Source organism: Hyaena hyaena, unplaced genomic scaffold (genome assembly GCF_003009895.1).
Source record: "Hyaena hyaena isolate Hyena2069 unplaced genomic scaffold, ASM300989v1 scaffold_188, whole genome shotgun sequence".
Classification (NCBI taxonomy): domain Eukaryota; kingdom Metazoa; phylum Chordata; class Mammalia; order Carnivora; family Hyaenidae; genus Hyaena; species Hyaena hyaena.
Window position 1 is genome coordinate 2,416,971 of NW_024080819.1, and position 23,958 is coordinate 2,440,928.

General features: G+C 36.4%; 1 protein-coding gene and 1 pseudogene across 4 annotated transcripts in view; both read right to left on the reverse strand.

Moving 5' to 3' along the window:
• The window catches only part of ATG10 (autophagy related 10), a 246,380-nt gene that overhangs the window by 131,351 nt on the left and 91,071 nt on the right, over positions 1-23,958 (reverse strand). The window lies entirely within an intron of this gene.
• LOC120237667 lies at positions 9,894-10,390 on the reverse strand (annotated as a pseudogene).

Consider the following 23,958-nt stretch of genomic DNA (forward strand, 5'->3'; position numbering starts at 1 on the left):
CCTATATCCCTTGGGTAAATTTCTAGTAGTACTGTTGTGGGGTCATAGGGTAGTTCTATTTTTAATTTTCGGAGGAACCTCCGCCCTGTTTTCCAGAGTGGCTGCACCAGTTTGCATTCCCACCAATGGTAAAACAGGGTTCTCATTTCTCCAACATCTGTTGTTGCCTGAGTTGTTCATTCTAGCCACTCTGACCTGTGCGAAGTGATATCTCACTGTGGGTTTGATTTCTATTTCCTTGATGAGAGTAATGAGTATCTTTTCATGTATCTGTTGGCCATCTGTATGTCATCTTTGGAACAGTGTCTACTCATGTCTTCTGCCCATTTCTTCACTGGATTATTTGTTTTTTGGGTGTTGAGTTTGGTAAGTTCTTTATGGATTTTGGATACTAACCCTTTATCCAATATGTCATTTGCAAATATCTTCTCCCATTCTGTCAGTTGCCTTTTAGTTTTGTTGACTGTATCTTTGCTGTGCAGAAGCTTTTTATCTTGATGAGGTCTCAATAGTTCATTTTTGCTTCTGTTTCTCTTGCCTTTGGAGATGTTGAGTAAGAAGTTGCTGCGGCTAAGGTCAAAGAGATTGTTGCCTGTTTTCTCCTCTAGGATTTTGATGGTCTCCTGTCTCATTATTTAGAGTTTTCATCCATTTTGAGTTTATTTTTGTGTATAGTAGAATAAAGTGATCCAGTTTCATTCTTCTGCACATTGCTGTCCAGTTCTCCAAGCACCATTTTCTAAAGAGACTGTCTTTATTCCATTGGATACTCTTTCATGCTTTGTCAAAGATTAGTAGAGCATACACTTGCAGGTCCAATTCTGGGTTCTCTATTCTATTCCATTGGTCTATGTGTCTGTTTTTGTGACAATACCATACTGTCTTGATGATTACAGCTTTGTAGTAGAGGCTACAGTCCAAGATAATTTGTTTTAATTTAAAAAACTTTTTCTAATTAAAAAATTTTTAATAATTCCACTTAATCACAGAAACTAAAATAGAAATCAAATTTAAAATTCATGGGTTAAAACATCAAGGTAAAAGAAATGATAGTGAGTACTGAATTCCAGTCAATTATATTCCAGTTAAATACAGAACTAGAATTAAACAAGTATAAGCCTTAATTACAAAACAGAATGTAAATATTATAAAGCTTAAATAAGTAAAAATACTGTATAACAAACAAAAATAGGGAGAGGACAGGAAGGTACAGTATATATGCACATCTTTCAAAACAGATTACATATAAAGTCTAAACAGAAATTACATCTTAAAATCATGACTCTAACCTCATGTATCCATAATCTCTTTACAGATATTCCAAAATATATACTACCTCTTATAGTGAAGTACGTATTTGGAAGTTCAACAATTCTTTAAGTACTTTTAGTATCCTTTCCTTTTTATAAATTTAAGTGAAAATACATTTAATCCTTTTTATTTAAAGTAACAGACATAGTATGATCAACAGAACAATAGGTTATCCTTTTTCTTAAGGTTTTTTATTTTTAAATCATGCCGATTCCCAACATGAAGCTTGAATTCAACAGATCAATGGGAAGGAAAGAAAGAAGGGAGGGATGAGGAAGCAGAGAGGGAAGGAAAGTATATTTCTGGCTATCTAATATATTATGGTGGCTACCTGAGGGGTGATTTTTGAATTTCTTCTTTGTATTTTAATATTTTTATAATGAACTTACATCATTATACAAAGATAGTAGTGATTTTTCTCTCTGTTATAAAAAAATCAAATTAAAAATAGACAGAAAATAAAGATAAATAATCAAGGTTATAAGGGTATTAATAATCTGCTGGAAGCTATAGAATTGTGTTTGATCCACAAACAATAAACCTGGATATCAAGATTATAGTTCATACATTTGGAGCCAAGAACTTCTCAGATCTTTTAACTTCTCATATACAGAGCTGTGAGGTAGAAGTCCACTTTATGGGGTATCTGGGTGGCTCCATCAGTTAAGCCTTGGACTCTTGATTTGGGCTCAGGTCATGATCACAGGGTCTTGGGATCAAGCCCTGCATGGGGCTCTGCACTGAACATGGAGTCTGCTTGGGATTCTCTCTGCCTCTCTCTCTGACCCTCCCTACCCTCAAAAAAAAAAAAAAATTAAGCCTTTGTATTTTAGGACACAACTAAAGTTCTGTGCATATTTATGAAGTCTGATCTCCTGAGTAAACAAATCCAATGACCTCTGCTCAGTCCCATCTTCAATTGTCCCCTGCAATGGTGGACTCTGCGAACAGACCCTTCTTTATGTTCTGGACAGTGCCTTGCACACAGCAGCCATGCAAACACTGTTAAGTGAGGAATGGGGCATATTTCTGACTGCCTCATCTCTGTCAGTGTCTCTGCAGGCTTCTGCCCATGCTTCTTTCTCTCCTTGCCCGCCTACACAGAGGCATCCCCCGAGGGTGGTTCTCACTTTCCTCCTCTTCTCGGTTTAGTTTCCCTGAATTATCGCATCCACTCTTAAACTCTAGGTCTGACTCCTCTTCTGAGCTCCAATACTAAAATGGGAAGTTTGGGCTAGACCTCTCGACAAAGATGCCATCCAGTACCCTGAATTTGACATGCTGAGGTTGAATTACCTTTCACCCACCCGCCCCTCCCCACTGTCTATCTTTCATCCCATAGCCGACAGGCATCTCCCCTTACGTCTCAAACCAGGGCTGTAGCAACACAGTAGGCTTCCTGGTCACAGAGAATGAGAACCTGGCAGTTGTCTTCAAACCCTTCTTGTCCTGTGTTCACTCCTTTCATACTTCCATAATGTCTCTCACACACATTCCATCTTTCCTGCCCACAATGACATCATCTAGCAAAAGCAGTACCCTATGATGAAAACATTATGAGGTCTGGACTCAAAAGACCTGGTGTTTGAGTACAAGCTTTGCCCTGAATTTGCTTTGAGACCTTTTATACACTAACATATTTTTAGTACAAATCTTTAAACACAGGATAATTCTGAAAGACTACACACACACACATATATACACCATACATATATATATATATATATATATATATATACACACACACACACACACACACACACACATATTGGCCAATATATACATTCCTATATATCCTTAGGAACAGTAGTATTGTATATACTATATGTGTGTGAATATACACACACACATACACATAGATGTCTACAGAAACACATGTGAACACACACAAATGTGTGGTATCTATACAAATACAAATGAAAGCCATTATTATCTAAGCTGCTATAATATCTCATGTGATCTTGCACAAAAAATGTTCAATTTAATCTCTCAGTTCTCCAGGCAACCTTTTACCCTGAATGAAGTATTATTTTATTAATACATCATTTGCTTCCTTTTAATGGTCTGCAATTTGTCCTCCTCTGCCAAAAGAAAAAAACCAAAACTCTTTATATAGATTTCAGTGTTCCTTTATCTGACCCCACCTTAGCTTTCTGGCCTGATCTCCCAGTACATCCTCTCTATCACCCATGTTCTATCAGGGCAAACACTATAATTTCCTTTCCCCAAATATACCCTGTGTTTATACTGTTCCTCCAGTCTAGAATTTCCATTTTAGGAAACCTCTCCTTCAAGGTCCAATTCAAACATCACCTTCTCAATAATACCTTCCCTGATCTTCATCAGGATAAGTGGCTCATATTTTTACCCTGTAAATAAAAGGATCTTTATAATTCTCTCTTCAACTAGGTGATAAATTCCTGAAGGACCGAGACTATGGCATATTCGCCTTTGACTCTGTTCCTTGTCAAGTCTAATACACAGTTTATTATGCATTTAATGAACGTGTGTAGAATGGAAATGCACAAATAACACTCCTTTAAGTCTTTTAATTTCAAAGAAGAATTAGAAGCATATAGAATGTTAAAACTACACTATATAGTGAAAATGTATAATCAGTAAATGATTAGGTGTAGATATCTTTTTAATGAAAATGGTGAAAAATTAAAAATACATTATTAAAGCTTGAAGCTAAATAAAAATATTGTTTGGTGCTCCCTCTACTGGCTTTGCAGTAGCAAGCTAAGAATGTTAAACAATAACACTACAAAGAAGTAAACACACATTCAGTTTATCTTCTCCGAGTATATACCTCCTACAAATAACCAGAGTAGAAATTTTTAATTGAGTTCATTTGGAAATAACCCTATCTGTAAAAAAGTCGATCTAAGAAAATTGTTTAAAAAGAGACCAAACCGATCTTAGGATGTGAATGATAATAATTACTGCCAGAATTCCTGTTCATACCTTTGTTTTTTTAACTAAACCACCTACTTTATGTATAAACAATTTTTAAATTTAGCGGGAACTATTGAGAAACAAAGTAGGATGAGAGCTTTTGTTTCCTAATTAATCTATAGTTTTTTAAGAACCGATGAGGAACATAAAAGGTTAAATTCTCCCTGTGTTTCTAAACAGAGTTATTCTGAGTACCCTGAAGGCATTTAATTCCAAAACAGGAAGCCACATAGAGGAACACTTGGTTACACTAATGTTATGCAGATCTTTTGGAACATACTTTTCTAAACACTTGCTGAAAGAACCTTTTCTATACTGCACGCTATCACATGAAGTTGGAGAAGGGTCCCACGAATACTGTAGTGCACGTACTGCTCAAATTGCCCTTTATTACTTCTCTATTTTCCTCTACTTTTCTTACTTTAAATAGTCTTCTGCTTGCTCATAGAAAGCGTGGTAAGAAAATCAGGATGGGGTCAAGGAATGTTTATTCACATACCACAGTTCGGCTGTTTTGGCATATACGTGCATAAGAGCTATGATATGGCTTATGGCAGTCAACTGTTTTAAAAAATGAATTAGAACTGATGTCCCAGAAAGATTAACCCGAAACCAGCATAGACATCTCTGCTAAAGACTAGGGTCTTTTCTAATAAATTTGTGTTTTCTCTGTTTTTAAGTGTACTATAAAATCTCTTTAATCTAAAACATGTTAAATGAGACCTCACTCTTGTCATTGAACAAAGAATAATAGTACACCATAGGTGAGGGACACACCGGTGGATTTATGTAATTGAGTGGCATTGATGCTGGAGCTACCTCTGTTATAATGCAAATCACTTAACATGGCAGGCTCCATTTCCCAACCTTTCAAGTAAGGGTTCACACTACTAGTGATCAGCAAGATACTACTTGTGATTCTGTGACTAAACAAATGAACTAGATTCTAGGTCCACTTAAAATTTTTTTTTAATGTTTTATTTATTTCTAAGAGAGAGAGAGAGAGAGACAGCATGAGCAGAGGAGAGTGAGAAAGAGGGAGATACAGAATCTGAAGCAGGCTCCAGGCTCTGAGCTAACTGTCAGCACAGAGCCCGACGCACTGCTCGAACCCAAGAACTGTGAGATCATGACCTGAGCCGAAGTCGGACACTTAACCAACTGAGCCACACAGGCACCCCTAGGTCCACTTTAAGGTACAGGTATAAGGCAGGGGAAAAAAAAAGTGAGTGAATTTTTCATATGCCATTTGATTCACATACCATTTCAATGCCATCCATGTTTAAAAATAGCTCTTTTTCTTCATTTCTATCCTAGTTTATATTCAGTTATGTTTTAAAGAAAGTAAATGATCACTGAGCAATTATCTTCTGTGTTGGAAATTAAGGTTTCATGCACATTCTTGATTATCCATAAAAGTGAAATGCAGTAATATTAAAAGCAGCAATATTAAAAGTCTACTCAGAAGAAGCCAAATAGAAAAAAATAGTCAATATAGTCAATATATTTAGATCTGCTTATGGTTACTTTCAAAGAATTTATGAAAATATTTATTCCATTCATAACATTTAAGCAGTAAGAATTTCATTGAAATCAGCTATGAGAATGTCAAAATAGTATTTTTAAGCTATTCACAGAGCTTGGAAATTATTTTTCCTTAAGAAATCTCCATGTGAACAAGAACAAGGGTTTTAGCCATTACAGTATACTACTGACAGCATTCTTGTGCTGGGATACACAACGTTTACCCCCACCCTCACTAGGACTGCAGAGATGATAGACTGGTTGGTAAGTGGGTGCTTCCGTGTTAGGACCTCAGGACCACAGCAGCCAGGCCGAAAGGAGGAAGCAGAAGGTCAGAGCACAGAGGATATTCCCAGGCTCACTGTGACTCTGTCATCCAATGCATGGCAAGCTCTAAAATGCTGAGCTGCTGTCTTCTGAGCAGGGCTGTCAAATCATTAGATTTGTTTTTGGAAATTCAGCTCATGAATACGTCCTCTAATGTTCAGAGGGCATCCCCGCTGAAATGTACAATTACATATATGACTGTAGCAAAGAAACCCTTATATCCCAAAAGATTTAACAGCAATTCATCATATGGTGATTCATTTCACTCTAAATTATTGAATGCTCTATTCAGAAATGATACAACAAGGTTTCAGAGCTGTAAATTAGCTGGCAGTTAGACAATATCTTCAAAAGCATTCTGAAGTGTGGAAGAAAAATATTCAGAATATGTGATTCATTTTCATTTAACATAATATATATCCAATGTTGAATGAACACTGAAAACATATGATGTGGTTTGTTGTAAAATGAAAACAGTAATATCCAGTAAAAGTTACACTTCTTTCATTCCTTAGGGTAATCCATTTACCCTATTAGCCAATAGCAGTGCAGTAAACTACTGAACACCTTGTGAATATTTCCATAGAGAAAATTTCATTTCTGAATGAAATTACTGGCATTTTCTGTAGAGAAAATGTCAAGGAAGCCCATTTATCAGGCTCCAGCTGTGTTGATGTCATTATGCGCAAGTGTGTGACATCAAACACTGATATTATAAAGGGTTCATTACAATAACTCAGTCCTTTCTAGACTCCATGACGCAGTATGAACTGATAACGATCAACTCCTGTTATGTCACATTTATTTCAAAACACCAACATCAATAAATACTAGATATTCTGAAATAAAAACACATATAAACAAATATAACTTTATATTCTAAATGTTCTTCCTATGGAAAATAATAATAACAAAAGATTTTATTGATAATGATTCACTATAATTTCACATAGAACTTCAGTGATAAAACCCATTCTCTATCCCATTTAAGACCAGCATGTGTCTAGAGTTATACTTCCTTTGACTCTTGCTTAAAAGTTAATTTAAGAGCGGCGCCTGGGTGGCTCACTTGGTTAAGTGTCCGACTTCAGCTCAGGTCATGATCTCACAGTTCATGAGTTCAAGTCTCACATTGGGCTCTATGCTGAGAGGTCAGAGCCTGGAACCTGCTTCAGATTCTGTGTCTCCCTCTCTCTCTCTGTTCCTCCTCTGCTTGCACTCTATTACTCTCTCAAAATATAAATAAACCTTAAAAAAAATTTTACAGTGAAGAAAATAGTGGTATTTAAGAAAAAACTATTAGTTTTGTTTTAGGTAGGCTCCAAGCCCAATGTGGGGCTTGAACTCATGACCCTAGGATCAAGAGTTGGATGCTCTACCAACTGAGCCACCCAGTACCCCAAAAACTGTTAGTTTAAAATTGTAACTCTATTCTATCTATTGCCTTTGGCTACTCTAGATATGGCAGCCAAAACTAAAACAGGAAGTGGTCAATTTACATCATGATTTAGTTTGACTGCAAAATTAAACATTAAATCAGTTTCCTGAATATTATACAGAAAAACAGATTACTTGTATTTAATTTTTTAAATGTTTATTTATTTTTGAGAGAGAGAGAGACAGAGCGTGAGGGGGTAGAGAGAAAGGGAGACACAGAATCTGAAGCAGGCTCCAGGCTCTGTGCTGTCACACAAGAGCTTGATGCAGGGTTCAAACTCACAGACCACGAGATCATGACCTGAGCTGAAGTTGGACGCTCAACCAACTGGGCCACCCAGGCACCCCTAATTTTTTATGCTGATGTTTTGTAAATCTATCTATCAAAGACTGATCTGAAACCAATGGAAAATATTTTAGTATTATGTGAAACCATGCTGTTGAGCAAAATAAGAAAGATACAAAAGAATATGTAGTATGTGGTATTTATATATGATTAAAAAAAAGAGTCAAGGCTGCTTGGATGGCTTGGTCAGTGGAGCATGTGACTCTTGATCTCAGAGTTATAAGTTTAGGCCCCATGTTGGGTTAGAGACTCGTAAAAATAAAATCTTAGGAAAACAAACAAAAGAGGCAAAATGAGTCTAAGTGTAGAAGTCAGATTAGTGTAATCATTAGACAGCAAGTAGTGACTGAAAGTGTCCTGTGTTCTGTTTCTTTATCTGGGTATTGAATACATGGGTGTGATCACTTTGTGATGAACACTCATTGAGCTTTAAACAAAACAAATCAAAACCTGAGGGTAGAAATAATTGGAGAGTCAGTGAAGCCCACCCCAGGCATACATACATGTATACAGTGTTAGTTAGTATGGATTTCTAAAAGAAAGGTGAGTCTTTATCAGGAGGGAAGCAGGACAAGGGAGGCAAGCTCAGGAATGGACCTATTAACAAACAGCAGATATGTGGTAGAAAAAGAAAAAGAAAGGGGCAGGCACATCTATGTTAAGACTCAATCCCAATCCCCTAAACACAGCATGAGATAGAGAAACAGAGGTCGATGGAAGAAGGGCTGGAACTATGGACTCAATGGGCCCCTGTTATATTAGGACCTCATTTTAGAATGCAAAGGGAATCATACTCGTTGATCTCTATGTACCAGACACTGTGCTAAAAGCTTCAAAAGAAATTATGTTACCATTTACTAGACCAAGGATACAGAAAGAGCTCAGAAGATGTTTATTGAATTTAATTGCCATAATTCTTACATAATAGATATTATTATCCTTGTCTGCAGATAAAGAACTTGAGGTCTGATGAGTTATTTGTTCAAGGTTTTAGAAAAAGCAAGGGGTAGAAAAGCTCTGTCTTTTTTTCTTGGCGAGGAGTTGGGAAGAAAGAAGGAAAGAGACAAAAGTAATCAATCCTTCCATTTTAATTTAATCTTTCTCCCTTTAAAATAAGTCATGATCTTTAGAAGTCATGGCTCAAGTCAGTTCAACACAGTGCCTATCATATGAGTTAAGGATTTCATGTGAGGATCAAATTAGGATACCTCAAATAAAAAGTTTCACACTGGGTGTGAGATAAGGCGTAGAAGCCAAGAAAGAGGAAGACCAAACAGCTGGGATTCAGCAGTTGCTTCCCTGAAGCAGAGCTGAGCTGTACACTGTCTAACGCATATCAGGAAAGGGCATCAGTTACACACTGCGGGGAAGGACGGTCTCCCTAAGAGCTCCCCATAACCCTGTCTTTTAATGCCTTGCACCATACAAACTCCAAGTAGAAGCAAAGTGCTTTCCAAAATTATTCACTGTAACTAAAATGGATAGATAGAGATATAGAGACATATAAATAATCAAAACCATGCCTTGAAAATGTGTATAGATAGGCGAAGTGTGGTCAGTGATTTTATATTCTGGAAAATTCATTCAAGTCTCTAAAAGAACACAATCTAACAATGCCTACCATAGTATTGTTAATAATATTTGATTTATCTTGAAAACAAAGTTTCTTTCTTTTTCTCTTTGTTTTTTCTTTTTTCTATTTCTTTCTTTCTTTCTTTCTTTCTTTCTTTCTTTCTTTCTTTCTTGTCAGAGAACTTTATTAACCTCGTTTCAAACTTTATTCCCAGTCTTGTTCAGCTTCATTAGCTGCAAAGAATAAATTGTGTATAAGCAAAGACTGAAAAGAGCTGCACTGTCCAAGGGGCTTGGGCTTGAAAATATTCGAGATCTAGAGTTTACCAGATCCTTTTTTAAAAAAAGCTGTCATAATACAAAATAGCAGCCCCTAGTAACTCCTTCAAGTTTTATCTTCTTTAGAAGTTGACTCTAATCAGTTTGCTTCATTCTTGGAAGCTTCATCTCAGTTCTCCATAAGATCTGGAAGGTCATCATCACCATCTTCCTCTCCGGTAGCAAGTGGTGCCTTTCCATCCACAGACTGTGGGCAGAGCCTCAGCCAGTCTTCTTAAACTAGTCAGACCGTCTGCCAGGCTGGTTTAAGAGACTGGATAGCATTTCTGTCAGCTGCTTTGTCTCAGCATGGACTGTGATGGTCAGAGTGTTCAGAGCCAGGGATGCCTGAACGTTAGGGTTCTTAAAGTGGACCCCTGTGTCTTGGTTTGTGAACACACTCACTTCTTCAATACCAGAGATAGTGTTTACCTCGAACTTCTGTAAGGAGAACCAAATTTTTTTTTTTTCAAATCATCTGCTATAGCCATTCTGTGAACCACGTTCTTCTTTGAAGTGAGCAGTTCCTTTCCCACCAAGGCGCACTTGTGCTTGCAGTTTGGCCAGTTTCGCCTGGTTCATGATAGCTTCTTTCATCTTGTTGGAGCAGAAGTGGAACCATGCTTGGGGGACGTTTGCACTCGGGGATCGGGGGGCAGGAGTCTCAGGCGGACAAGCTGAGATTAGGTGCACACACAGGGGGACAAAAGAGGAGAGGAGACCCAGCGTTTCTTTTTTATATGACATTTTTCTAATTTGGCAACCAATAGATTTTCTCCTTCTGTTTCTAACAGAGTAGGCATCCAGTAACTATGGTGTCTAACTTTTCAGTATTATCTGTGTCAGCAAGAATGAGCACAGGTCGAGGTGCAGTAGTAGAGCGTTTTCAGTCTACCTACCACAGACTTATGGTGCAGACAGGATAGTATAGTTTAAAATTACAAAACTCATAATAACATAACTCACTTTATTATGTTCGATCTCTTACTTATAGAATTGTTAATATAGGTCCAAAATACCTACCACATTAATATCTTAATAATTTCTAAAGAAATTCACATAATACAAATACCAAAGGAAAATAAAAATCTACTACAAAATGACTGATGCTATACATTTCATGTGTCACAAATCTTGAAACATATCTGTCCTATAGCTATATTGAATGAAATCTGGTTTAATCAATTGGATTAATACTTCCTGTAGCAAATGAATCAATAAGAAAATTCATAAGGCATAAAGCTTCAAGTCTCAGATTGCTAAGTGTGTGGAGTCACATGTCCACAGAATACTATTTCACTAGTATTTCTTCCGTTAAAGAAAATGCTGGCTCCTGAAAAACATGAACACAAGAATTGTGTAGCATTTACTTTAAGGAATATTTGTCATTATTGAGATGTAGTAAGTAAAAATCTAATTTTATCAAAATCTCTTATAAGAAAAGCTAATCAGGGGCACCTGGGTGGCTTAGTCGGTTAAGCGTCCGACTTTCACTTAGGTCATGATCTCACGGTTTGTGGGTTCGAGCCCCGCGTCGGGCTCTGTGCTGACTGCCAGCTCAGAGCCTGGAGCCTATTTCAGAGTCTGTGTCTCCCTCTCTCTCTGACCCTCCCCTGCTCATGCTGTCTCTCTCTCTCTCTCTCCTAGAAATAAATAAAAACATTAAAAAAAAAAAAAAGAAAAGCTAATCAGTCTAAAACTCAGTATGACCTATGCACACATGTATTGAAATATGAAATAATCTTAGTACATCACATCAGAAGGAACTGTACCTATCATGTCTCCTTCTAAAACATCCCCAATAGGTAATTTTCTAGTTGCTTTAGAAAGTTCAGCAGGAGTTACATCGATATCTTTAAAAAAAACTCATTCAATTTGGGGCACATAAAATTCTTAGGAAATTCTTCTCTTTATTTAGTAAAATTTGTCCTTTTTAAGCATCTACCTACTGCTTTTATTATGCCTCCATGGCAGCCAGGTGTGGCCATAAGACTAAGTTGTGGCCAAAAAAATGTCAGTGGAAATGTCTGTGCAAATTCTGAGAAGGTTTCTTCAAAGGGAGAAGGTGTGTCTCTCCCCCATACCACGCTCTCCTCTTCTTGTTACCTGGAACAGGCATGTAACTGCAGGAGTTCCAGTGACTTACCATGAGGTGATCTTGCAGACGGAAATATTCATTCAGTGAGGATATCAGAGTCATAGTCCGCAATGACTTTGTGGAGCTGTTTCTCTAGCCCTGGACTATCCATCCCCAGACTTCATTTACACAAGACAATAACCCTATGTGTATGCCTGTAACCCAGAACTTAGCTAGGAACTAATTCCTACCTCACACACTGAGTCTGCAGATATGTTTTCAATATTTGAAGAGCAACATCACGTTCTACCTACATCTTCCCTATTTTAAACTTTAACACTTTCAGCTTCTTCATCATCTAGCTTACCCTCTTCTATATAAGTAGCTTTTCAGACTCATTCTTAAAAGTTTCAGAATAGAACTCAACACATCCACCAGATGTGAGTTGACAGTAGAAAACAGAGGGATTATTAACAGAGAAAACAATGAGTAGGAAACAGAGAGATTATTAACTTTCTTCGTTGTCTTTACAAGACAGCCTTGTGAATTAGTTTCTTCAGCAGTCCTCAAGACTAAAGATTCATATCGTGGCTCTAGTAGCCAAAAAAGATCTAGTTTTTACATTGTTTTGTTTTCCACAGCAAGTACCCTTAAACCACACTTTCCCTATTTTGTATATGTTTAATAATTTGTTTTTTCTCTTTAAGTGTAAAACTTCAGATTCTTCCTTATTAAATTTCTTCTTATAGTCCATTACTCCATGCAATGCAAACAAACCTTGAACCCCAACTTTGGAATTCCACCTAATAAACTATCCTTCGCAGCTTCTATCTTCTGCTCACTTAGTTAGCAAGAGTTCTGTGTCCCCACCAAGTGCTTGGCAAGGACTTGACATGATCAAGGCAAAAGTAAGAGCCCTTCAATGATCCCCTGAAGACTTCTCTGCCAGTGGACAAGTGGCACATGATCAACACAATGTTGGTACAATCAGCTCTGAGTCCCCAAGATCCATTCCTTCTTTCAAGAACTCAGGCCCAAAGACAGGGCCATAGGAGGCCACAAGTGCACTCAGGAAGCCTGGAACCTGACCACCACCTGTAGAAAGAGACTGGCAGCATGGGCTGTCTCACTGTGTTGGCAGGTAAGTGTCAAGAAGGAGAAGCAGTAAAAACTGTAACACTCATTTTTATAACAAATAAAAGGAAGTCTCTTCCTTTAAAAGGAAAAAAATTTTCTCCTTAAAAAGAAAAAAATCTACGAGCATATTGAGTGTAGGGTGGGGACTTGACTAGTGATTGACTGACAAAGCAGTGTAAATTCCATAACTATCCCATTTGCATAGATATTGATTGCAGTGGGCTTCAAAAGACTGATTATGCGGCTTCTTAGATTTGAAATGAGTGTCTTATACCTTAGCCCTACAGAAAAACCAAGAAGCAAACATGAAAAAACTTAAATATGCACATGTGAAAATGTATTTAAGATTAATGATAATTTATTAAGTGCAATACTGTGCTAAATTAACATATGCAGAGTAAGACTGACTTCTGCTGATAGAATTATCTTGTTTATGATTACTGTTATTCACTTTAAAAGAGCTACACCACTACTTTCTGAACAAGAGGCATAGTCCAACATACATAATGCAAAACATTAGATATTTACTACATTTTCGCTAATCATTAATTTGATGTGGTTTTCAGTCATTTTAAATTAAAGGCTTCTATATCTAGAAATGTCATTCCACTTATAGAAAAAGAATATACAGAAATAATATTTAAAAATATACTAATTATTTCTGATTAAGAAACATACATAGTAAGCTATAATACTCTATCAATTAATAATTATACCTCTATCCCTTAAATACATTTCATCTTAACTGAAACTACTCAATATATACAAGCAATCACTGTTTTTAAAGTAATTAAATATTGGTAGCAATTAAAATACTTTTTAAATTTATTACACTACCATGAAATAGAGGACAAGCTGTATCTACTCTTTCTTTGGGAAACTATACTCTTTTTTTTTTTTCCAATTAAATAACATACTGCGGTTTGGCTGACAAATTATTTAGGTTTTTCTTGTTTTTTTGGTGTTTTTCCAAAGAGTAATCTAAGAAAATATAAATCTAGGTAGGTTGCAGTTTGAACCACTCCTCAGATAGCTTTTTATTTTCCTTTTGTTGAGGGAAAGAAGACCTACGAATTAGTATGGTGTTGTCTAGTTTTTGGTCATGGTTCAGGCCAGTTCAAGTCCCTACTTAAATCTAAATTAAATTAAATTCAAAATGTAATGCTGCTTTATTGCTCTTATAGATTCATTTTTCTGTTTTACTTCAATGCTGTCAACAAGTCTATGTTTTGTGGGTGAGCTGAACAAAGTTCCATGCAATTTGGTCAGACTGGCTTATTGGGTAACATTTAAAAGAGAACTATCTATTCATTACTTGTTAACTCATATTGTTCTTGTTGCTGACTAGGACTATTTCAATAAATCTCATTCAATTCTTAAAAGACCTGAAAATTTTTCATTGGCCCATTAGCTAGCTGACTGCTTTGTCTTTAGGTAACCAAGTATGGAAGTCTAGAAACAATGATCCCTTGATCTGCACAATGTTAAAACTAACATTAGAAAATAATTAAAAAGAAAAAACTGAGCTCAATAAAAATGAGTTCACTATTATCATATATTCTATTTCTTTAGATATTAAAATACTAAACCTAAAGAGAAGCGAAATGTTTCATTCTTCTGTCTCAAAACTAATTAATCTAAACCAGAAGTATTCGATGCCTTTACCTGATGAAGTTTTGGGATGATAAGAGGTTCATGGAGTCCAGAGCTGATGCCCAAGAAAGAATTCTTGAAGATGCCTTTGGTGCAAAAAGGTGATTTTATTAAAGCACAGGGACAGGACCCATGGCCAGGAAGAGGGGCACTCATTATATATATAATGCCTATGTGTGTGTGTGTATATATATATATATATATACATGTACATATATATGTACGTATATATATACATGTATATATATATATGTGTATATATATATGGGCTGGGAGGGGGTCAGGGATAGAATCACATCTCTAAGGAATTTTGGAAGCAAGGTTTCCACAACCTTGAGGGGCTAACCATTGCTAGGGAAATGCCATTTATTATCATTTAATAAAACGTCGGTCATGAGATCCTTTAGATGTATATAAGGGGGCCATAAACTTGGAGTATGATTGCAGCATATACTTTGGGGCAGTTGAGATGGACGAAGTGGACTTACAGGATCCTTGAGGTTGGGATAAAGTTAAGCTAAGGTTCTCTTTTGCCCCTGGCAAAGTGTCATCATCGAGGCAGTGGAGCTCCCAGAGGGAGGTCACTCTGCCGGTTTCAAGGACTTACCAGTGGGCTTGTAGGCAGTAAAGGAATTTAATTTTTCATTTGTCTTTGTTTACTCCATCACCACGGAAAACACTTAAATCCCTTTCCTTTGTTATTGGGTAGCCAGGACTGTCTGAGGAATATCACACATGTTCCACCTGGGGTCGGAGGCAGTGGGGGGCACGGGGGGTGGGGGGTACTGTGCCAGCCTGTATTTTGCCCTTCAGCCTGCCTCATGCTCCCTCATCATACCTGGACTTAGCTTCTGAGAGCCTGTACTGAAAGACAACTTTCTTAACCCTCTTGAATGAGACAATCATAACTACAGCAGAATCTACTAAATGTCACAGTGGGAAACAAGATTTCTTTAGAGCAACAATTGATCCATTTCCATATGGTATCCTTATGGGTTTTGTTTTGTTTTTTTAAACCAGTTTTGAAATGTCATTTCTCTTCCTTCTAGTTCTCCAGATCCATACACCAATTTTCTCCTAGGCCCACACCACTGTGAACAGTAGTATAATAAACAATATCCCAATTTTACAAGATTGCTTTGTTTGATTTTGTGAGCAATATGAATGATAGTTAAGGAAAAAAAAATCTACTAGAGTAGAAATATGCTTGTTATTTTACACCCTGTAAGTCTGGCATCTTCAACTATTAAAATGGAGCTACTATTATGTATTAATTGAAATGTATTTTTAAATTAAATGAAGAAAATGATTCAAGTTTCTAGTTTGGGTTTAGGTTTTAAACATGGCTATCTTGTTGCTGAGACTGAAATTCTTGCAGAATGAATCTATTGTAAGTTCTCTCGCAGCTTCTTTGGGCAAATGTTATGCTGTAATTTAAGGCAGTCCTAGATCTTTTGATAGACCTTTTCACCTAATTTAAGCAATTGTAAAAAAAGACTTTCTAAATTCTTTGATATTTACTACTGAATCATTATAGCTCTGTGACCTTTGATCTTTATTAAGGAGCATTTGGGTTTGGCAAAAAGGAATGTTTTTAAATTTTAATACTAATATTTGGAGGGATAAAAGTCATTAGCATTCATAACAGTAATAAAAATGACTTGTATTTACATGGTATTCCTTCCTCAAGAAAGAAAATAAAATTCCTTCTTAAAAAAAAACAACGTTGACTGGAAATTCTGTTTCACAAAATATATAATAACTTTAAGATATTTTAAATATAACTGGCCATAATTTTGCAGGGGATCTAATTTTGCTAAATTCAAAAATAAAATATATTATTGCTTCAAAAATCACACACAACTACCAAGTAAATTGAGCTAATTCACCTTAACCTTGAGGTCACCGGTAAGATTTCTTTGTATGTAATTCATAGGTATCGCTTTGTAGGTATTTCTCTAGGTATAGTGGAAGACATATGTACAATAGTATGAACATTAAAGACAGTAGTTAAAAGACAAAAGATATTATTTGATCTGATGATTTTACAACAAAAACTGGGGCAGTGGGGTGTGGCAGAGCATAGTATAAAAGGATATGGAATTACTAATTGGTTATGTCTTTCGCTAAGGAAGGCCATTAGTCTACATAATGTGTTCAAGGAAACCTTCACTTTAGAATGAAATGCTAAATTACCAGGCCAGCTCACAATTCTCACTAGGATGCTAACATCAGCTAACAAACTTTGCCATATTTTAGATAGATGAGTCTCATTATGAGCCCTCAAGACTTCAGTAATAAAGCCAGTCTAGTGAGCCCACAACCTATAGACCCCTCCCCTCGATGCCTCAGAACCGGGCACAAGCACTCGCCAAGGAAATACAATAATGGAAAGAAGAGCCAAAGGGCTAGAGGGCAGCAAAAGAAATTGCAAAGCAGTGTTGATACCACAAACTGGAAAAGACTGTAAGGTATTAAAACAGCAATATTCCAACAGGGAAAGGGTTCCATTTTGAGCTAACTTTGGATTTAAGTCATTCCACAAAAAACATATCTGAGAGAGAAAACAGGCTACAAGATTTAAGCTGTTCTAAAATAAATATGGAGTTAGACTTATAAGAGCTACCTTTTAAGCTCCTCTACTAATAGCAAAAATGGCTGAGATTGACATCTGGAGAAATTTTAAACCCAAATCATATGACAAAATAGACAAATCTTAGAAATAAATGTGCGAGTGCACCTGCTTTTCTCACAGCAGTGCATAAAAATATTCCAAATCCAGACAGACTGTAGAACTGAAGCTTTAGGAGTCTTTACTGGACTATAAAAATGATATCCAAGTGAACGCTAATGTGCCAGTGTTTTCACTCGAAAGATTAGTAATATCTTTGGAAATAAATCCCGGTTCCTATTATACAGTATTAGTGGAAAGCAACTAAGTGTAAGGCAAAGGACAGAAGCTGATAGAATGCTTGTCTCTGCAGTTTCAAGAGTTGGTCTCTCATAAGGGTGTACAGAGATCAAGATCATTAATGTATGTTAATTTTCCCACTAAAGTAATTCATTTTTAAGAAAGACAAGAGTTGTCTTGTTCTTTAGAAGCCAGAATGTCTAGGAGAAAAGGAGTGGTTTAGAAACAGAGAAAGTTGAGAGACCCTCATGGGGAAAGGCACTAAATCACTGGTCCAACTTCTTCAGCAGTGATATAAACCTTAGCCCTTCCTGTCTAATGCCATCCCTCCCCAGCCAGGAGGAGCCAAGCAGGAGCCACAGTGGACCGTGACATGCTGGGGGAAAAGAAAACATATATGGCTGCAACTATATATACAACTCCTAGTTAAAATAAAACAAAAAAAAATCTGCAATTCTTTTCATCAAAGATCACATTTTAGACAAAAATTGAACTAAAATGAAATCAAAGATGGCTCTCATACAGAGATAATTAGTATCTGCTAACTTTACCATGATAATGATAAACTCATCCAATCATCCAAGTAGATTTGATGCCTGGTAAAAACTATTTTTAGTCCCTTATTTTACTTTTAAAAATAATTTAAAAAACCAAACTACTTTTTGTGGATGTTTATTAGTACCTGTGACATAAATATTGTTATGTGATATATTAAAAATAATGGTTTTAAAAATTATTAAAGCTGTTTGGGCACCTGGGTGGCTCAGTCAGTTAAATGGCCAATTCTTGATTCCGGCTCAGGTAATGATCTCACAGTTTATGAGACTGAGCCCCCACCCCCACCCCCACCCCGTCCCCAGCCTCTAGCCCACTGGCTCTGCACTGACAGCCTGAAGCCTGTTTGAGATTCTCTCTCCCTTTCTCTGCCCCTACCTACCTCTCAAAATAAACTTTTTTTTTAAGTTCATTTATTTATTTTGAGAGAGAGAGAAAGAGAGAGAACATGCAAGCAGGGGAAGAGCAGAGAGACAGAGGGAGAGAAAGAATCCCAAGTAGCCTCTGCACTGTCATCATGGAGCCTGATGCAGGGCTTGATTTCACAAACCATGAGATCATGACCTGAGGTGAAATCAAGAGTTGGATGCTTAACCAACTGAGCCTCTCAGGCACCCCTCATTTTCATTTTATAACCTAGTTTCTTAGAACTTTATACAGCTTCTCTATGAAGGTTTCCTTTCTGGTTTGTTTATCTGTCTCTGACTGTAAAAGTTATACATGCTCATTATTTTAACAAATTTTAAATATGAGAAGACAAACTAAAAAAATAAAAATCAGAGGCACCTGGGTGGCTCATTCGGTTAAAGTGTCCGACTTTGGCTCAGGTCATGATCTCATGGTTAATGGGTTCGAGCCACTGCATCGGACTCTGTGCTGACAGCTTGGGGAGCCTGGAGCCGGCAGCTTGCTTGGGATTCTGTCTCCCTCTCTGTCTGTCCCTCCTTCACTCACGTTCTGTCTCTCTCTGTCTCTCAAAAATAACTAAATGTTAAAAAAAATGTTTCAAAATGAAAAATCACCTGTAATTCTACCTTCAAGGCAATTCTACTTTCCAGAACTACCGTGTGCGTGTGTGCGTGTGTGTGTGTGTGTGTGTGTGTGTGTGTGTGTATTTCTCATGGTATCACCTAAACATACTAGTTTATAACTTGTCTTCTTCCTCACTTAATATGTAGCAGATATCTTTCTGTGTTAACAAATATGTATCTACCTCATTGTTTGCAATAGAATAGTCATATCCTGAATATATATATGCCTATATTTAACAACTGAAGAAAATAACTGTAAAAATGACAAAAATATTTATTTTAGGATTTAAAAATAATAAATAATTGCATATGCAAAGATTAACCACTTGACTAATAACTGATATTCAAGTTATTTCCAGTTTTTGTCAGTAATTCTACAATAAAATCTTTTACTTATAAATTTATGGGATTATTTGTTAGGACAAATTTGGAGAATTAAAATTGCTGCGAAAAGTAGCTATTTTAATTTTCATACATGTTACCAGATTGCATTCCAGAAAGGCTGTACCAGTTTTGTCACCAATGCATATCATCATTTGTTTTCTTCCTTGGCAATATGATAGATGAAAGTGGTATTTCTGTGTCATTTCTATTAGTATCTCTTTGATTATAATTAGAACAGAAAATGTTTTCATGTATTTACTGGTCATTTTAGTTTCTTCTTCTGCCAACTGCGCACTAATAAAAGCAAATAAACTAATAAAAATTACTTTTTCACTTCTCTATTGGGATTGTTCATCTTTTTCATATTGATTTACAAGACCTGCTTATATATTAGAGCTATTAATCCTTAGTAGGGCATAATGATTGCAAATGCTTTTCCCAGTTTGTCATTTTTCTTTCAACTTTGTTTATAGTATGTTCTATAATGTTATTTATTTTTAATATAGTGAAATACAAATATCATGAGCCAAGAAGAAGTAACAGAGAACAGACTTATCTTGCTGCCTGAAACAACTAAAAAACTTAACAAAATATATGAAAGAATGATTTTTCAAGACATTGGGCATCAGGCAACAAAAGACATGGATCCCTGAGACATGAGATAAAAAGAAAGTAAGCTCTAAGATTGTTCCAGCATATTGCCTAGAGAGAGTTTTCAGGCAACGGTGCAGGGAGACATAACTCAGGCAGAGCCCACCAGGCTTCTTGAGTGCAGGAGTTGGAACTGAGAATCCAGGAGGTCACGACTCTTAAGAGCTTGCAGGGCAAACAATCAGAGAAGAGAGATCAGCACAGAAAAAAGAATCTCTCATGGGGGCACCTGGGTGGCTCAGATGAGCACCTGGCATCAGCTCAGGTCATGATCTCACAGTTCATGGGTTCAAGCCCTGCGTCGGGCTCTGTGCTGACAACTAGCTCAGAGTCTGGAGGCTGTTTCAGATTCTGTATCTCTTTCTCTCTCTGACCATCCCTTGCTCATGCTGTCTCTTTCTCAGAAATAAATAAAACATTAAAAAAAAAAGAAAAAAGAAAAAAAGAAACCTTCACATCTTCAGCTGAGTATGGATTAGTTCATATACTTGAGGAAAAAACTCAGGTCAAGAAAAGAAAAAGAATTAGAGAAACTGATACATACACAGGGCTGAGGGTAATTTGGGGTCCTACTAGCCATAATTCATGGGGCATTGGATAAAGTCATCTAAAGAGATTTATCTCATTAATGAGCAAAATTAGCCCTAGACAAAAGGCTGCTCTGGTGCCATTTAATAAAGGTTAACTTTCAGATTTGAAAAGGATCATACAGTTTCCAGATAACCTAACTGTATCCCAGAACAAGGTTCAAAAATATTTAGAAGAAAACAAAAATAGGAGTGCCTGGGTGGCTCAGTCAGTTAAGCTTCCAACTCTTGGTTTTAGATCAAGTCACAAACTCACAGTTTTGTGAGTTTGAGCCCTATGTCAGGCTCTGTGCTGGCAGTGCAGAGCCTACTTGGGATTCTCTCTCCCTCTCTCTCTGCCCCTTATTAGGTTGTGTTGTCTCTGTCTCTCTCAAATAAATAAATCACCGCTCCCCCCCCCAAAAAAAAGAAAACAAAAATACCCAGTACATACTAGGTATCCACCAATGTCTGTCATCTAATTAAAAAAAAAAAAAAAAAGCATGTAAAAAAGCAGAAAAATGCAAGTCAAAATGAAGCAACAACAACAAAAAAAATCGATCAATTGAAAGTAACCCAGAAATGACACCACTGATAGAATTAGTAAACATAGCAAAAGAGTTACTCTAAGTATTCCACTATGTTCAAGACACCCAGGGGTCAGAATGTTTTTTTTCTCTATAAAGGGCAGGATAGTACATAATTTAGGTTTTGCAGGCCATTCAGTCTCTGTAACAGCTATTCAACTCAGCCACTGTAACGCAAAAAAGCAGCCATAAACAGTGTGTTAATAAATGGCTGTGGCTGTGTTCCAATAAAACTTTATTTACAAAACAAATCTTGTGGGCTAGATTTGATGTATGGCTATCATTTGTCAATCACTAAGCTAGAAGAAACGTTAAACAGGCTTAGCAGATATTTTAAAAAAAGATCTTTGGAACATGAAACTCAAAGAAGAAAGCATAGGAATAAAGCTCCTTGACATGGGTTTTGGTAATTATTTTTTGGATATGACACCTAAGCATAGGCAACAAAATAAAAAATAAATAAATAGGACTATATCAAACTAAAAAGCTTCTGCACAGCAAAAGGAGCCAACAACAAAGTGGAAAGACAACTGACAGAATGGGGAAAAAAATATCTGTAGACCATATATACAGTAAGGGGCTAATATCCAAAATATATAAAGAATCATACAATTCAACAGCAAAACAATAATTAATAATAATAATAACAACAATAATAACAACCACTACCCAATTTTAAAATGGGCAAAAGACCTAAAGAGACATTTCTCCAAAGAAGATACACAAAAGCCTAGATGGTACAAGAAAAGATGCTGAGAATATATATTCATTATGGCAATGCAAATTAAAACCATAATAAGATATCACCTCACACCTGTTAGAAGAGCCATCATCAAAAATACAAGCGATAACAAATGCTGGTATTGATGTAAGGAAAGAGAACTCTTGTGCACTATTGGTGGGACTGTAAATTGGTACACTCACTATAGAAAAAAATATAGAGAATACTCAAAAAAATTAAAATGTAACTATCATATGATCTAGCAATTCCACTTCTGAGAGTATGTCGAAAGGAAAGAAAAACAGTGAAACAAAAACTTGAAAATATTTCTGCACTCCCATGTTCACAGCAGCATTACTTATAATAGCCAAGACATGGAAACAACTTAAGTGTCCATCAGTGGATCAATGAATAAAAGTTGTGGTATATATAATGGAAAATTATTTAGCCATTAAAAATGATATCCTGGGGTGCCTGGGTGGTTCAGTCAGTTAAGCATTCGACTTTGGACCAGGTCATGATCTCACAGTTTGTGGGTTGGAGCCCTGCATCGAGCTGGGTGCTGACAGTTCACAGTCTGAACTCTTCTTCGGATTCTGTGTCTCCCTCTTTCCCCGCCCCTGCCTTGCTCACACTCTGTCTGTCTGTCTCTCTCTCTCTATCTCAAAAATAAATAAACATTAAAAAAAAAATGAGGAAACCCTACCATTTACAACAATACAAATGGACTTTGAAGGCATTATGTTAAGTGAAGCAAGCCAAAGACAAATACTGTATGATCTCACTTAAATGTGTAATTTTTTAAAACTCATAGAAAGAGATCAGACTTGTGAATTACCAAAGGTGGAGGATGGGGGGAGGTGGAACTAGAGGAAGGTGGTCAAGAGGTAAGTAAGTAGTGTGGGTGTAATGTATAACATGCTTACTAGAGCTAACACTGCTATACGATATGTAAGAAAGCTGTTAAGAGAGTAAATTCTAAGAGTTCACATCAGAAAAAGAATTTCTTTTTCCTTCTTTCCTTTCTTTTCTTTTTATTTTATCTATATGAGAAGATGAATGTTAGCTGGCCCCATCATGGTAATCATTTCACAATATATGTAAACCAGACCATCATGTTATATACTTTAAGCTTACGATGTATGTCAATTACATCTCAATAAAACTAAGGGTGGGGGAGGGGGTGGGAAGATCCAAACCAAAGTTACAGAGATGAAAATTACATCTGAGAAAGATCATACAGTGCAGAAGAAAACATTGGTAAACTTTAAGACAAAGCAATGAAATTATCCAAAACAAAACAGATAAGAAAGACTAAATAAAGAAATGAATGGAGCATCAATGATCTAGGACAACTTCAGGCAATCCAATATGTGTGTAATTAAAGTCCTCAAAGGAAAAGAATGGAGTCAGGGGAGACAAAGAAATATTTATAAAGCTATAAACCCACATGTATAAGAAGCTCAATGAATCCCAATCACAAGAAAAATGAAGAAAACTACACCAAGGCACATCATAATCAAACTGTTTAAAGTTACTGATAAATTTATTTTGATTATAAATTAGGGTATGGTTGACAAGTTCAAAGAATAAGGTTATCACATAATCCAAACCTATTTAGACCTTAAATTCTAGAAAGCAATCAGTAAATGTTTACAGGGTAAGGGATTTATCTAAAATGTTACCCAAATCTACTTGGTTCTTGTTTTCAGGCAGTGTCTATTAGCAAGAGATATACTGGAGGAGATCATTTTAATAATGGATGCCAAAAAATTATGCCTCTTTATGGTCATGTTACTATGCAATGTGATGCTGCTACTCAGAAAATGGAGTCTATTTACTTGCTCCCTTATATCTGATTGACCTTGCAATTTGTGACCAATACAACGCAG